The following is a 12,868-nucleotide window of genomic DNA, read 5'->3' as shown; positions in this document are numbered from 1 at the left end:
GTAATAAGCCAGGTACATAGAAGTATAGAAATATGTTTTGTTATTATTATTACTGTTATATTTTAGAAATCCAAGGAGTGACAGTGTAAGAAATGATCACACATTAGATTTTAAAGGTGTAAGAAAAAAATTCTGTTTCACTGGTTGTAATATACTATCCTAAGTCTAGGAGTGATTTTCCAAATTCTATTGGGGAATAACAATAGAAACTGACTTTTGGAGGTGTGGGTTTTCAAATACTCGTGAGATTTATTCATTCAAAAGAATCAGATAATCTCCCAAATCTTTCATATTTCAGACAACACTGCCACTGCCTCTTCCTCCCCAACAACAAAACCAGTGAATGCATTATTTCCAGGGCTGTGTTCGTTCTTTGTACTCTCAAATATGTTTAACAAGATTTCATTTGGAACAGGATAAAAGTAGCTTTCCATAATGATTCTTTAATAGTAAAAATTAACTTTAAAGTGATTTGCTGCACTATTCATATAACAAGCACAAACACAAGGGGATAAAAAAATTGTTTGAGAAAGTCATAATAATGCCCTGTTCTGCCACTAAATTCTGGTCCTATCCCATGAACTCTCATCTACTTGAAATTGAAGTGGCCACACGTCTTCTGAACTTCAAAAGACTCTAATTTAAGTACAATTGATAATTCCTGTGTCACTGTGTTTTTATTCATTGTTCTATAATTTAGTATGTATCACTCTAAGTAGATCATTAGATCCTTACGAGCAGGGATTGATCCTCTATTTCTGTGTATCTATCATTGGTCCTAGATGACTGGTCAAATTAAGTAATTTGTTTAATTTCACCCTATCCATTAACAGATTACAGTCAACCCTCTGTATCTGCAAGTTCTAGATCTGCAGATTCAACTAATAATGTTCAATAAATTCAATCAATAATGTTACAATATTTGCCTTCTTTTACTTCATCCATATAATATTGAGTAGAAAACAGGCTTTTGCTTTTGTTTTGGTTTTAGGATGAAAGTAATACACGTTCATTAAAGAAATATTTGAAAAGTGTGGAATAGCATAAATGAACTGAAGAAAGAAAATATATAATGCCAGCAGCTTATTTCCCTTAGTCTTTTTTCAGTGCTTTATGTTGGAGTTCAGATCAATACACACACGTGCGCGCGCACACACACACACACACACACACACACACACACAATCTGTACCACTGTATGTCAAAGCTTTTACTTAATATTATGGCATAAGCAGTTTTTAAATCATTGACTATCCTCATAAAATACTGGTAATTTGATGCATAAGAACTTCATCATGTTATTATACACAATAAATATAGTGTTATTGTTACACTTAAGGGTGTTTTCTATCTTGAAAAAAGGAAGATTCACTGACATTACAAGTGTGTGGTATTTAGGCATCTGCTCATTTTTTTAGAATGCTGTGAATACTAGGTCAAAAGGAATGAACACTTTTAAATCTCTAGACAGCTCTTGAACAATTTTCAGTTTTAAAGATACATGGAATACCATTTATAAGTAAAAGATACAAAGAGATGCAAAGGAGTTTAGGGTAACTTTTACCTAGAGAAATGTTAGAGCTAATACAGAGGAAGAAATCTTCAGTGGGATCTTTGAGGATAAGAATTTCTATATAAAAATAATTCTATAAATACTTATTAAGTACCTCTCATAAGCAAGCCATTGCATTATGCAGTTATTGGTCTTTTTACTCAGTCATCTGCCTTTTGTCAATCATGTTATCCTGCTGTGAGAAGATTTTCGTTTGTTAGATGGTTTGGTTTTTGTTATTTTTAAATTGCTATTCCTGTGGTCATTAATTCAATATATATTCCAGTGTGAATTACATGGCAGGTATCATTCTAGATGCTGGGACATAGTGAACAAAACAAAACTAACAAAAAACATCTGGCCTTCATGTTGCTTCTATTCCACTGATAATGGAACCCTTGACCAGATGGGAAGGAGCAAACATTTGTGTTAGTGAAGTTTTAAGTTATTGGGTTTATATATCTTCTCCTAATATTTTCTTCAAGTGATTTAAAATAGTAAATAAAATGTGCAGTGCCCATGGTAACTTTATCAGGCAAAAGGATGAGAAAGGAGATCCAAGAAACAGTGTGTCATGGGACAAAGGTATAAATGGCACATGGTTTTCAGATAACAATAAACTATAGGGTTTGAGAAAATCTAATCATACACTAACACACTGATACTGGATATGGTAGCTTGGTACAGACTCTAAAATTTTATAAGGGAAGGGAATTATTAGATTTTTGTTCTAGAAAGGTAATTTTGGTGACTATGGGGAGAAAAGTTACGAGAAAGCAAGGGGTAAGACCATGGGTGTCAGGCTAGGAAGACAGTATTCAACTACCACTAAAGTCAAAGTGTAGCTTGATGGTTCTGAATTAAGACCATGGCTGTGGAAATGGAGAATGAAGAGGTAATCAGAAGAAAATCAATATTTGGTCAAAGAAGCACTTGAAAACATGTTTCAAGATATTTTGAGATATTGCTGTACTTCTGTTTCAGAGGTTTTCTCAGTTCTTGGGCAGTCCCTCACACTCCTGTGAGGGACTAGTACATCCTTCTGTGCCAAGTGCCAAGGGCATGGTATGGCACTGGAGACAGAGGAACTTTATTTGAAATATTGTCCTGTCAGTTACTAAATTTGTGACCGTTTGACTCTATTGCACAGTTTACTGAGCCTTTGCTTCAGAATCAAAAAGTAGAGAAATAATTATGCCATACTCACAAGTACTTTAGGTATATTAAAACATATTATATGTATGAAATATTTGATAATGTATAAATTGCTATATACAATTCTACTGAGAATAGAAGAAAATAAATTTATATATAGGTCAACTTTTTATTTATTCCTATTAATAAATTATCCTGATACTTATCCTCTGTCTATAAATGTATTCAGAATTATTTAAAACATTTTTGGGGTCTGTTTTGTGGATTTTATGGTGTAAGTGTCTCAACTCCAATACGGCAAATGTGAGGAAGTAAATAAATTCATTTTTTAAGGATTATTGCATTTTTCTGCCCCCTGGCTGACCTATGACATAATTATAGTTTAGATAACTAAAACCAGTGCCTATATTTTGTGTCTACCTCTCTGTTTCTAATCAAACATTTTGTCTATCTAAGTGTCACTGTGGAAGGCAATAAATTAATTCCTTCAGATATGTTTCCAACTGATATTGAATAATATGGCAATCATTCCATTTTATTTGCTTTTAATGTTGTCACTTTCATAGTGAATACAGGAAGTGATGACAGGGTGTCAGGGAAGGCATTTTAGGAAAATGGGTTGCTTCCTTCTAATCCACATAAAAGTAAAGAAGAAAATGCCACACAATTGCAGGGTTTCAATTATTGGTGAATATTTCTGCATAATTCAGTTGCGTACATAAATTTTTCCTAACTTTTCCAAGATAAAATAATAAATATTGTGTATGTTTATCACTTTATGGTCAAAATAAAGTTATTTCAAAACAATATAGTTTAAAAAAAAAGCTGTTGAATCTGGACATGTAGGCAAAAAAAGATATGCAAATGTCTAAAACATATGAGAATATATTCAACTAAGATTCAAGTAAATAAAATATATGTAATTTCTACCAGTTAAATTCTCAAATTAAATAATTTTTTGAAGAATATGATGAAATGGCATTATATACAGCTGTTGATTAAAGTGATACCAAGCTCTGAATAATAGCTTCCTGGTCTATCTCTAGAGACTTTAATATGTTTATGGCTCTTGTCCTATTATTTAATTTTTAATATTGCATTTTAAATAAATAATCAAATGCCCAAATATCACCTAATTGTATGATCAGAAAATCTGTTTTTATTCAAATCTGAAAACAACTCAAAGTTTATTAAGATTATATTTATTTTGGTATGCTTGAATTAGTCATTTTGAAGGTTTTAAATGGAGTGGAATGTGAAGTGTGGAAAAAGGATAAAATAAATACTAGCACATTACATGGCATATTTCAAGTAAATCACACTGCATTTAAAAATAAAATTCCATCACCTCTAATCTACATATTCAGAATAAAATCAATTTTAATATTTTATCTTCCCAACTCTTTACTCTTTTCTGTATCATATATTGTCTCTCACAATTACAATCTAAGATAAAGCAATAGGTAACCATGACAGATTCTTAAGCAAAGGCATACAAATAAGTTTTGCTAAAAGAATGCCAATAAACACCACTACCATTGCAGAGAATTTTCTGCAATGGTCTATAAATCTAGACTGTTTTAAACAGTGGCCAGAAGCCACATGTGGCAATTAAGATTTGAAATGTGGGTAATTATTTCCTTTAAACTTAAATGTAATCACCTATGCCTCATGGCTATCATGTTGGACAGAATAGCTCTAAATTGTGAGTGAAAAAAAACTAAATGAAACAATGTGGGGGAGATAAAGTAGTAACAAAAGTTAAATAGGCTATGAAGATTGAATGTGGAACAATAAAAGTTAATGGTTAAAAAAAACAATTAAAAGTAAAATTGTAAGGACAGTACTGAAGAAAATATCAGGACAGATGGATGAGTAGAAATAGGAAAATTCTCAGGAGGAATGTAGAAGCCAAAACCATTCAGTCATGGAAGGTTGAGGAAAATTATTAAAAACCAATTCATCACAAAAGAACAGATACTTTACTATTTGTTTTCATTTACCACTAATCAAGTTTGCATGCTTGCTTTTTCCTAATAAAAATGTATAACTAGGTTAATTCTAATTTCCTAATGCATTTTGGGGAAAGATTTCATTAAAAATGTTATGCAAACTGAAATTCTAGTAGATTTTATAATTCACTACCAACTCTAATCATTTACTGTCTTACTTTTTATCAAGTTCACTCCTGTTATACTAGTGGGTTTTTTTAGTATGTGTGTGTCTTGGCATTGTATAAAAAGTTCTATATCAATTTTATACAAGGTGATTAATACAAACATCAATTTTATATCCCTCATTTTTTACCTCTCAGTCATATAGTTATATTGGTATTAATTAGTATGGGTTTCTACAGTAATTTTTTAACCTGTTTTATTATTATAGTAAATGTAAAACATAAAATTGCATTTCCTACACATAGTAAATACATATAATAAATACAACTCTACTAATTAATTTTTGGGTCATTTTCAATTTATTTATAGATATGACTTCAGCCATGTTTTATCAGTTTCTGCTGCAAGATAATTCCCAGTGAGTAAACAGAAAAAAAGGTACTCAAAGGTAATTTTGTTTCTCTAAAATATAATAATATTTACATATTTAATAGATTATAAGTAACATTTAAACTGTATAGCTTCATACAAGTGGCTTTGAGGCTTTGTGGCTTTGCTTGTTGAATACATACATATATATATCACATATACATATAAATACATACTATATATAATTTTGTTGCATTCTTATAGTTTTTTTAATTTGAAATATAATAAATGATAATCACAAACAAAATAACCAGTTATAAAGTAAAAAGTCATGGCTTCAGTTGATCTCTCTCTATAGCTAACAATTTTAATAGGTCACGATGGATTCTTCCAAACCTTACTCAACAAACATATATACACAGTTTTTATTGCAATGATATTCTTTATCTTTTTATTCAACTGTCCATTTTTCACTGTATTTTTCATTGACTTCTTTCCTTGCTTGTCAATATATGGACTTTAATGACTAGGTCGTATTCCACAGCATGCACATGCCATATTCTATTTAACCAATGCCCGAGTGATAAATATTTAGATTATTTTTTATATTTAGATATTAAAAAGCAAGGAAGACCCATGGAAACTTTTGTGCCTATATCCTTGCACACATGTGTGATTGATTCTTGGAATATACTACTAAAAGTGAAACAGCTGATACAAACAATAGTCATGTTTTAAATTTTGTTCTCAAATTTCTGTAGCATTTTAATTCTAACTAGTTATATGTTCAACCTCATTTTTCCCTGAGCTGACAATAAACTTTACAATAAGACAATTTTAAATGAAAATAATATCTTATATTTTTATTATATGTCTGATTATTAAAGTGATTGAACATCTGTTCATATATTCATTAAATAATTTACAAAAGGGCTTCCCTGTTGGCGCAGTGGTTGAGAGTCCACCTGCCGATGCAGGGGACACGGGTTCGTACATTGGTCCGGGAAGATCCCACATGCCGCGCAGCGGCTGGGCCTGCGCGCCATGGCCGCTGAGCCTGCGCGTCCGGAGCCTGTGCTGCGCAACAGCAGTGAGAGGCCCGCGTACCACACACACACACAAAAATCAAAAATTAGTATTTGTTTTGCTTTGTGTTCTGTTGTTTCCTTCTTTCTACGTATTTTTCCTGTTTTTGAGTTTTTTACTCAAGTAGTGAACAAATTTATCCAACAGCAATTATTGAATAGTCAGATGTCTTCCCATTACTTTGAAAAGACACATTTCTTCAGTTAAATATCTCATAGCTTGCTCTTTTTGTTATGCTAAATTGCCTTCTTGTGCACCAGTTCAATGGTGGTGAAATATATTTTCTTTATTTTACATGTTGATCTATTTTGAAGCAAACTAAACTATATCATCCTGCCCTCTATTGAAAAAAAGTTAACCTTGAGATTTTCCAGGGTAATTATTTCAGTATCTTTTAATTTTTTCATAATTACCATTCTTTTCCATTTTTATACTTATTTTTGAAATATAATCTGTACTTTTAATCTGCATTTTCCCCCAGACTACAAAGGGTTTTATGTGTTTGTTATTGAATTGCAAGGGCAAACTGGAAAAGTAGAATTTAGAACTTCATCAATAAAATTTAAAAAAATCTTAATTTTCCTCCTAAAAGTTGCCTGTATTACTCATTTCCTAGTTTCTCAATCTACACAAGAGTCATCCTAGCTGGTAATTTGTCTGGGCATATTAAACTCTCTTTCTGTGTATTATATCAATTGGGGAAATGTGAAAGTTAACCTGTATCATCCCTATAGGGATAGACCCTCCCCTCACTTAGAACCAAGTTTGATGGAATTTTATTGCATTCCCTCTAAAGTACACTCATTTAGTTTCTTGGACATCTCCTCCTGGAGTGTATTGCTAAATTTCAGCAAAATATATAATATTCCCCAAACAATTAACAGTAGTAGGCTGATCACAGTTATTCTGATAATCTATTCAAGAAATTCTGCCCATTTTTCAGTGTATTATTAATTTCAGTCACAAGGATAGGCTATATTTAGACTATATTTCTTAATCAGATCATATCTAATCTACCTCTAATTAGACTTCTATTGTGATACTATAGAACTGCTTGCCAAATCCATGGGGGTATTGCCATAAAAATTATAAAAAGCAAATATTATAAAAAGCAAACAGACAGAAATGATAAATCTGCTGCCCTCTGGAGATGCTACCCTTGTGACTAATACTAGAGGTATCAAAACAAGGGCAAACAAGTTAAAACACTATATATCTTTAAAGCAATGCATCCAAAAACTATAGTGAACAATTATCATAAGGTACCTGCCAAGCACCTGAAATCTTTTTCTATATTTAGTGAAATTCTACCAAAAAAGGATTGATGAGACTCACCTCACACTATAGAAAGAAAATACAATAATTCAGTAGGTTTTATTGTTTCCCATTATCCACTGCCTTCAGTATAAAAGGATTTTACAACTTTTGTAAAATTGCTTTAAGTGACTCTTTATGGCAGTTTAATTTCCTGCCTTATTAACAGCATACTTGGCCGTGTAGCCTGCTTCCATCAACGAACTGTGAGCAGAAGTGATTATATGAAATGTCAGAGCAGAAGCCTCCACAGATATCACATCATTCTGCTCTCTCACTCTAAGTACTAAAATGAGAGCGCATAAGGAGTAGAACCTCAGTTAACACAAAACTGTCCTGTAAATCAAGATATATAGTACCTTGTTAAAATTGGGAGAGGGGGTTATATTTGTTGCAGCATAAACAGAGGAAGCTATCAATACACTTGATGTCCTACCTAATGTATGGACATGACACATAACCTCAACCCACTGAAACCACTCATGAAGTAGGAGATAGTGACATACATGCAGAACAAGTGGAGAATACGTTCTGCTGGCAGTGGTAGCTGGATTAGCCATGTGCATTTTCCAGGGGAAAAAGTATCTATTTCTTGATGCTGGCAACAGAAGCAACAGTGAGAGCTTTCCTCTAGGCACAGTTTTGACTGCAGCTTCAGCTTCTGTTTAGGCTCTGTTCTTCCGAATCTAGCATCTCATCAATTTCTGTGAGCTAACCAATAACCTCCATGCTTAAATCACACAGTCAGTTTCTGGGCCTTTCAAATAAATATCAACTGTTCCAAAAATTGTCAATAAAAAGAGGTTGTGAGCAATCATTCAGGGAAATGGAAACAATCTATTATTGACTGTCCATGTTAAAGATGAAAGCATTTTACCAAGTTCATAGATACAGAGGACAGACTGGTGGTTGCCAGAGGTGGAGAGTGGGAGGTGGAGAAATGGGTGAGGGGAGTCAAAATTCACAAACTTCCAGTTATAAAACAAATAAATCAGGGGGATGTAATGTACAGCATGGTGACTATAGTTAATAATACTGTATTCCGTATCTGAAAGTTGCTAAGACAGTAGATCTTTAAAGTTCTCATCAAGAGAAAAAAATTCTGTAACTATGTATGGTGACATATGTTAACTAAACTTGATGATCATTTCACAATATGTACAAATATAGAATCATTTTGTTGTACATCTGCAACTAATATAATGTATATCAATTATGCCTCAATTTTAAAAAAGAAGAATATGAAGACATTTAAATTCCACTAGTCTTTTTGGGTGATTCTCAGGCATCTTGGCCCACAACAGAAAAAAATTGAATTGTAATCTATGATCACCCAGAAAAAGGTGTACAAAGAAAGAAGATTTAAGCTACTGAATGACCACTGTCACAGAACAGTATGAAGAATATAAAATATTTAAGAACTGTGAGCTGAGGGAATTCTTCCAAAAGTGCTGAACAGCTTAAAAAAAGCAAACAAGGTATATTTCTTAAACATATTCCTCAAGGCAATGGGTGAAGCCTAAAGGCATTAGAAAACTATACCAAAGATCCACTTATTGTTTGGAGCAGCTGGGATGCAAAAGATTCAACAGAGTGGAAAGTTTGAATTTGTAGGTTGTCAAACAGCAACTTTGGTTCAATTTACTGACTAGGTAACTGGACTTTTTTGTTGATGTTTGTTTTTCTATCTCAATATCTGACCAAATTCCAAACATTCTGAAAGAAATCATCTTAATATGAAAAAATCCCTGAATCCTATCATTTTTTTTTTGCGGTACGCTGGCCTCTCACTATTGTGGCCTCTTCCGTTGCGGAGCACAGGCTCCGGACGCGCAGGCTCAGTGGCCATGGCTCACGGGCCTAGCCGCTCCGCGGCATGTGGGACCTTCCCAGACCGGGGCACGAACCCATGTCCCCTGCATCGGCAGGTGGACTCTCAACCACTGCGCCACCAGGGAAGTCCTGAATCCTATCTCTTTTTTTTTTTTTTTTTTTTTTTAATTTATTTATTTATTTTTTTTTTCTTTTAACATCTTTATTGGAGTATAATTGCTTTACAATGGTATGTTAGTTTCAGCTTCACAACAAAATGAATCAGTTATATATATACATATATTCCCATATCTCTTCCCGCTTGCATCTCCCTCCCTCCCACCCTCCCTATCCCACCCCTCCAGGCGGTCACAAAGCACCGAGCTGATCTCCCTGTGCTATGCGGCTGCTTCCCACTAGCTATCTACCTTACGTTTGGTAGTGTATATATGTCCATGCCTCTTTATCGCTTTGTCACCGTTTACACTTCCCCCTCCCCATAGCCTCAAGTCCATTCTCTAGTAAGTCTGTGTCTTTATTCCTGTTTCACCCCTAGGTTTTTCATGACATTTTTTTTTTTTTTAAATTCCATATATATGTGTTAGCATACGGTATTTGTCTCTCTCTTTCTGACTTACTTCACTCTGTATGACAGACTCTAGGTCTATCCACCTCATTACAAATAGCTCAATTTCGTCTCTTTTTATGGCTGAGTAATATTCCATTGTATATATGTGCCACATCTTCTTTATCCATTCATCCGATGATGGACACTTAGGTTGTTTCCATCTCTGGGCTATTGTAAATAGAGCTGCAATGAACATTTTGGTACATGACTCTTTTTGAATTATGGTTTTCTCAGGGTATATGCCCAGTAGTGGGATTGCTGGGTCATATGGAAGTTCTATTTGTAGCTTTTTAAGGAACCTCCATACTGTTCTCCACAGTGGCTGTATCAATTTACATTCCCACCAACAGTGTAAGAGGGTTCCCTTTTCTCCACACCCTCTCCAGCATTTATTGTTTCTAGATTTTTTGATGATAGCCATTCTGACTGGTGTGAGATGATATCTCATTGTAGTTTTGATTTGCATTTCTCTCATGATTAGTGATGTTGAGCATTCTTTCATGTGTTTGTTGGCAGTCTGTATATCTTCTTTGGAGAAATGTCTATTTAGGTCTTCTGCCCATTTTTGGATTGGGTTGTTTGTTTTTTTGTTATTAAGCTGCATGAGCTGCTTATAAATTTTGGAGATCAATCCTTTGTCAGTTGCTTCATTTGCAAATATTTTCTCCCATTCTGAGGGTTGTCTTTTGGTCTTCTTTATGGTTTCCTTTGCTGCGCAAAAGCTTTTAAGTTTCATTAGGTCCCATTTGTTTACTCTTGTTTTTATTTCCATTACTCTAGGAGGTGGGTCAGAAAGAATCTTGCTGTGATTTATGTCATAGAGTGTTCTGCCTATGTTTTCCTCTAAGAGTTTGATAGTTTCTGGCCTTACATTTAGGTCTTTAATCCATTTAGAGCTTATTTTTGTGTATGGTGTTAGGGAGTGATCTAACTTCATACTTTTACATGTAGCTGTCCAGTTTTCCCAGCACCACTTATTGAATAGGCTGTCCTTTCTCCACGGTACATTTCTGCCTCCTTTGTCAAAGATAAGGTGACCATATGTGCGTGGGTTTATCTCTGGGCTTTCTATCCTGTTCCATTGATCTATCTTTCTGTTTTTGTGCCGGTACCATACCGTTTTGATAACTGTAGCTTTGTAGTATAGTCTGAAGTCTGGGAGCCTGATTCCTCCAGTTCCTTCTTTCGTTCTCAAGATTGCTTTGGCTATTCGGGGTCTTTTGTGTTTCCATACAAATTGTGCAAATTTTTTGTTCTAGTTCTGTGAAAAATGCCAGTGGTAGTTTGATAGGGATTGCATTGAATCTATAGATTGCTTTTGGTAGTAGAGTCATTTTCACAATGTTGATTCTTCCAATCCAAGAACATGGTATATGTCTCCATCTATTTGTATCATCTTTAATTTCTTTCATCAATGTCTTATAATTTTCTGCATACAGATCTTTTGTCTCCTTAGGTAGGTTTATTCCTAGATATTTTATTCTTTTTGTTGCAATGGTAAATGGGAGTGTTTTCTTGATTTCACTTTCAGATTTTTCATCATTAGTATATAGGAATGCCAGAGATTTCTGTGCATTAATTTTGTATCCTGCCACTTTACCAAATTCATTGATTAGCTCTAGTAGTTTTCTGGTAGCCTCTTTAGGGTTCTCTATGTATAGGATCATGTCATCTGCAAACAGTGACAGCTTTACTTCTTCTTTTCCGATTTGGATTCCTTTTATTTCCTTTTCTTCTCTGATTGCTGTGGCTAAAACTTCCAAAACTATGTTGAATAAGAGTGGTGAGAGTGGGCAACCTTGTCTTGTTCCTGATCTTAGTGGAAATGCTTTCAGTTTTTCACCATTGAGGATGATGTTTGCTGTGGGCTTGTCATATATGGCCTTTATTATGTTGAGGAAAGTTCCCTCTATGCCTACTTTCTGCAGGGTTTTTATCATAAATGGGTGTTGAATTTTGTCGAAAGCTTTCTCTGCATCTATTGAGATGATCATATGGTTTTTCTCCTTCAGTTTGTTAATATGGTTTATCACATTGATAGATTTGCGTATATTGAAGAATCCTTGCATTCCTGGAATAAACCCCGCTTGATCATGGTGTATGATCCTTTTAATGTGCTGTTGGATTCTATTTGCTAGTATTTTGTTGAGGATTTTTGCATCTATGTTCATCAGTGATATTGGCCTGTAGTTTTCTTTCTTTGTGACATCCTTGTCTGGTTTTGGTATCAAGGTGATGGTGGCCTCGTAGAAGGAGTTTGGGAGTGTTCCTCCCTCTGCTATATTTTGGAAGAGTTTGAGAAGGATAGGTGTTAGCTCTTCTCTAAATGTTTGATAGAATTCGCCTGTGAAGCCATTTGGTCCTGGGCTTTTCTTTGTTGGAAGATTTTTAATCACAGTTTCAATTTCAGTGCTTGTGATTGGTCTGTTCATATTTTCTATTTCTTCCTGATTCAGTCTTGGCAGGTTGTGCATTTCTAAGAATTTGTCCATTTCTTCCAGATTGTCCATTTTATTGGCATAGAGTTGTTTGTAGTAATCTCTCATGATCTCTTTTATTTCTGCAGTGTCAGTTGTTACCTCTCCTTTTTCATTTCTAATTCTATTGATTTGAGTCTTCTCCCTTTTTTTCTTAATGAGTCTGGCTAGTGGTTTATCTATTTTGTTTATCTTCTCAAGGAACCAGCTTTTAGTTTTATTGATCTTTGCTATTGTTTCCTTCATTTCTTTTTCATTTATTTCTGATCTGATTTTTATGATTTCTTTCCTTCTGCTAGCTTTGGGGTTTTCTTGTTCTTCTTTCTCTAATTGCTTGAGGTGCAAGGTTAGGTTGTTT

This window comes from Tursiops truncatus, chromosome 3, assembly GCF_011762595.2.
Source record: "Tursiops truncatus isolate mTurTru1 chromosome 3, mTurTru1.mat.Y, whole genome shotgun sequence".
Lineage (NCBI taxonomy): Eukaryota > Metazoa > Chordata > Mammalia > Artiodactyla > Delphinidae > Tursiops > Tursiops truncatus.
Note: the sequence above shows the minus strand (reverse complement) of the source record.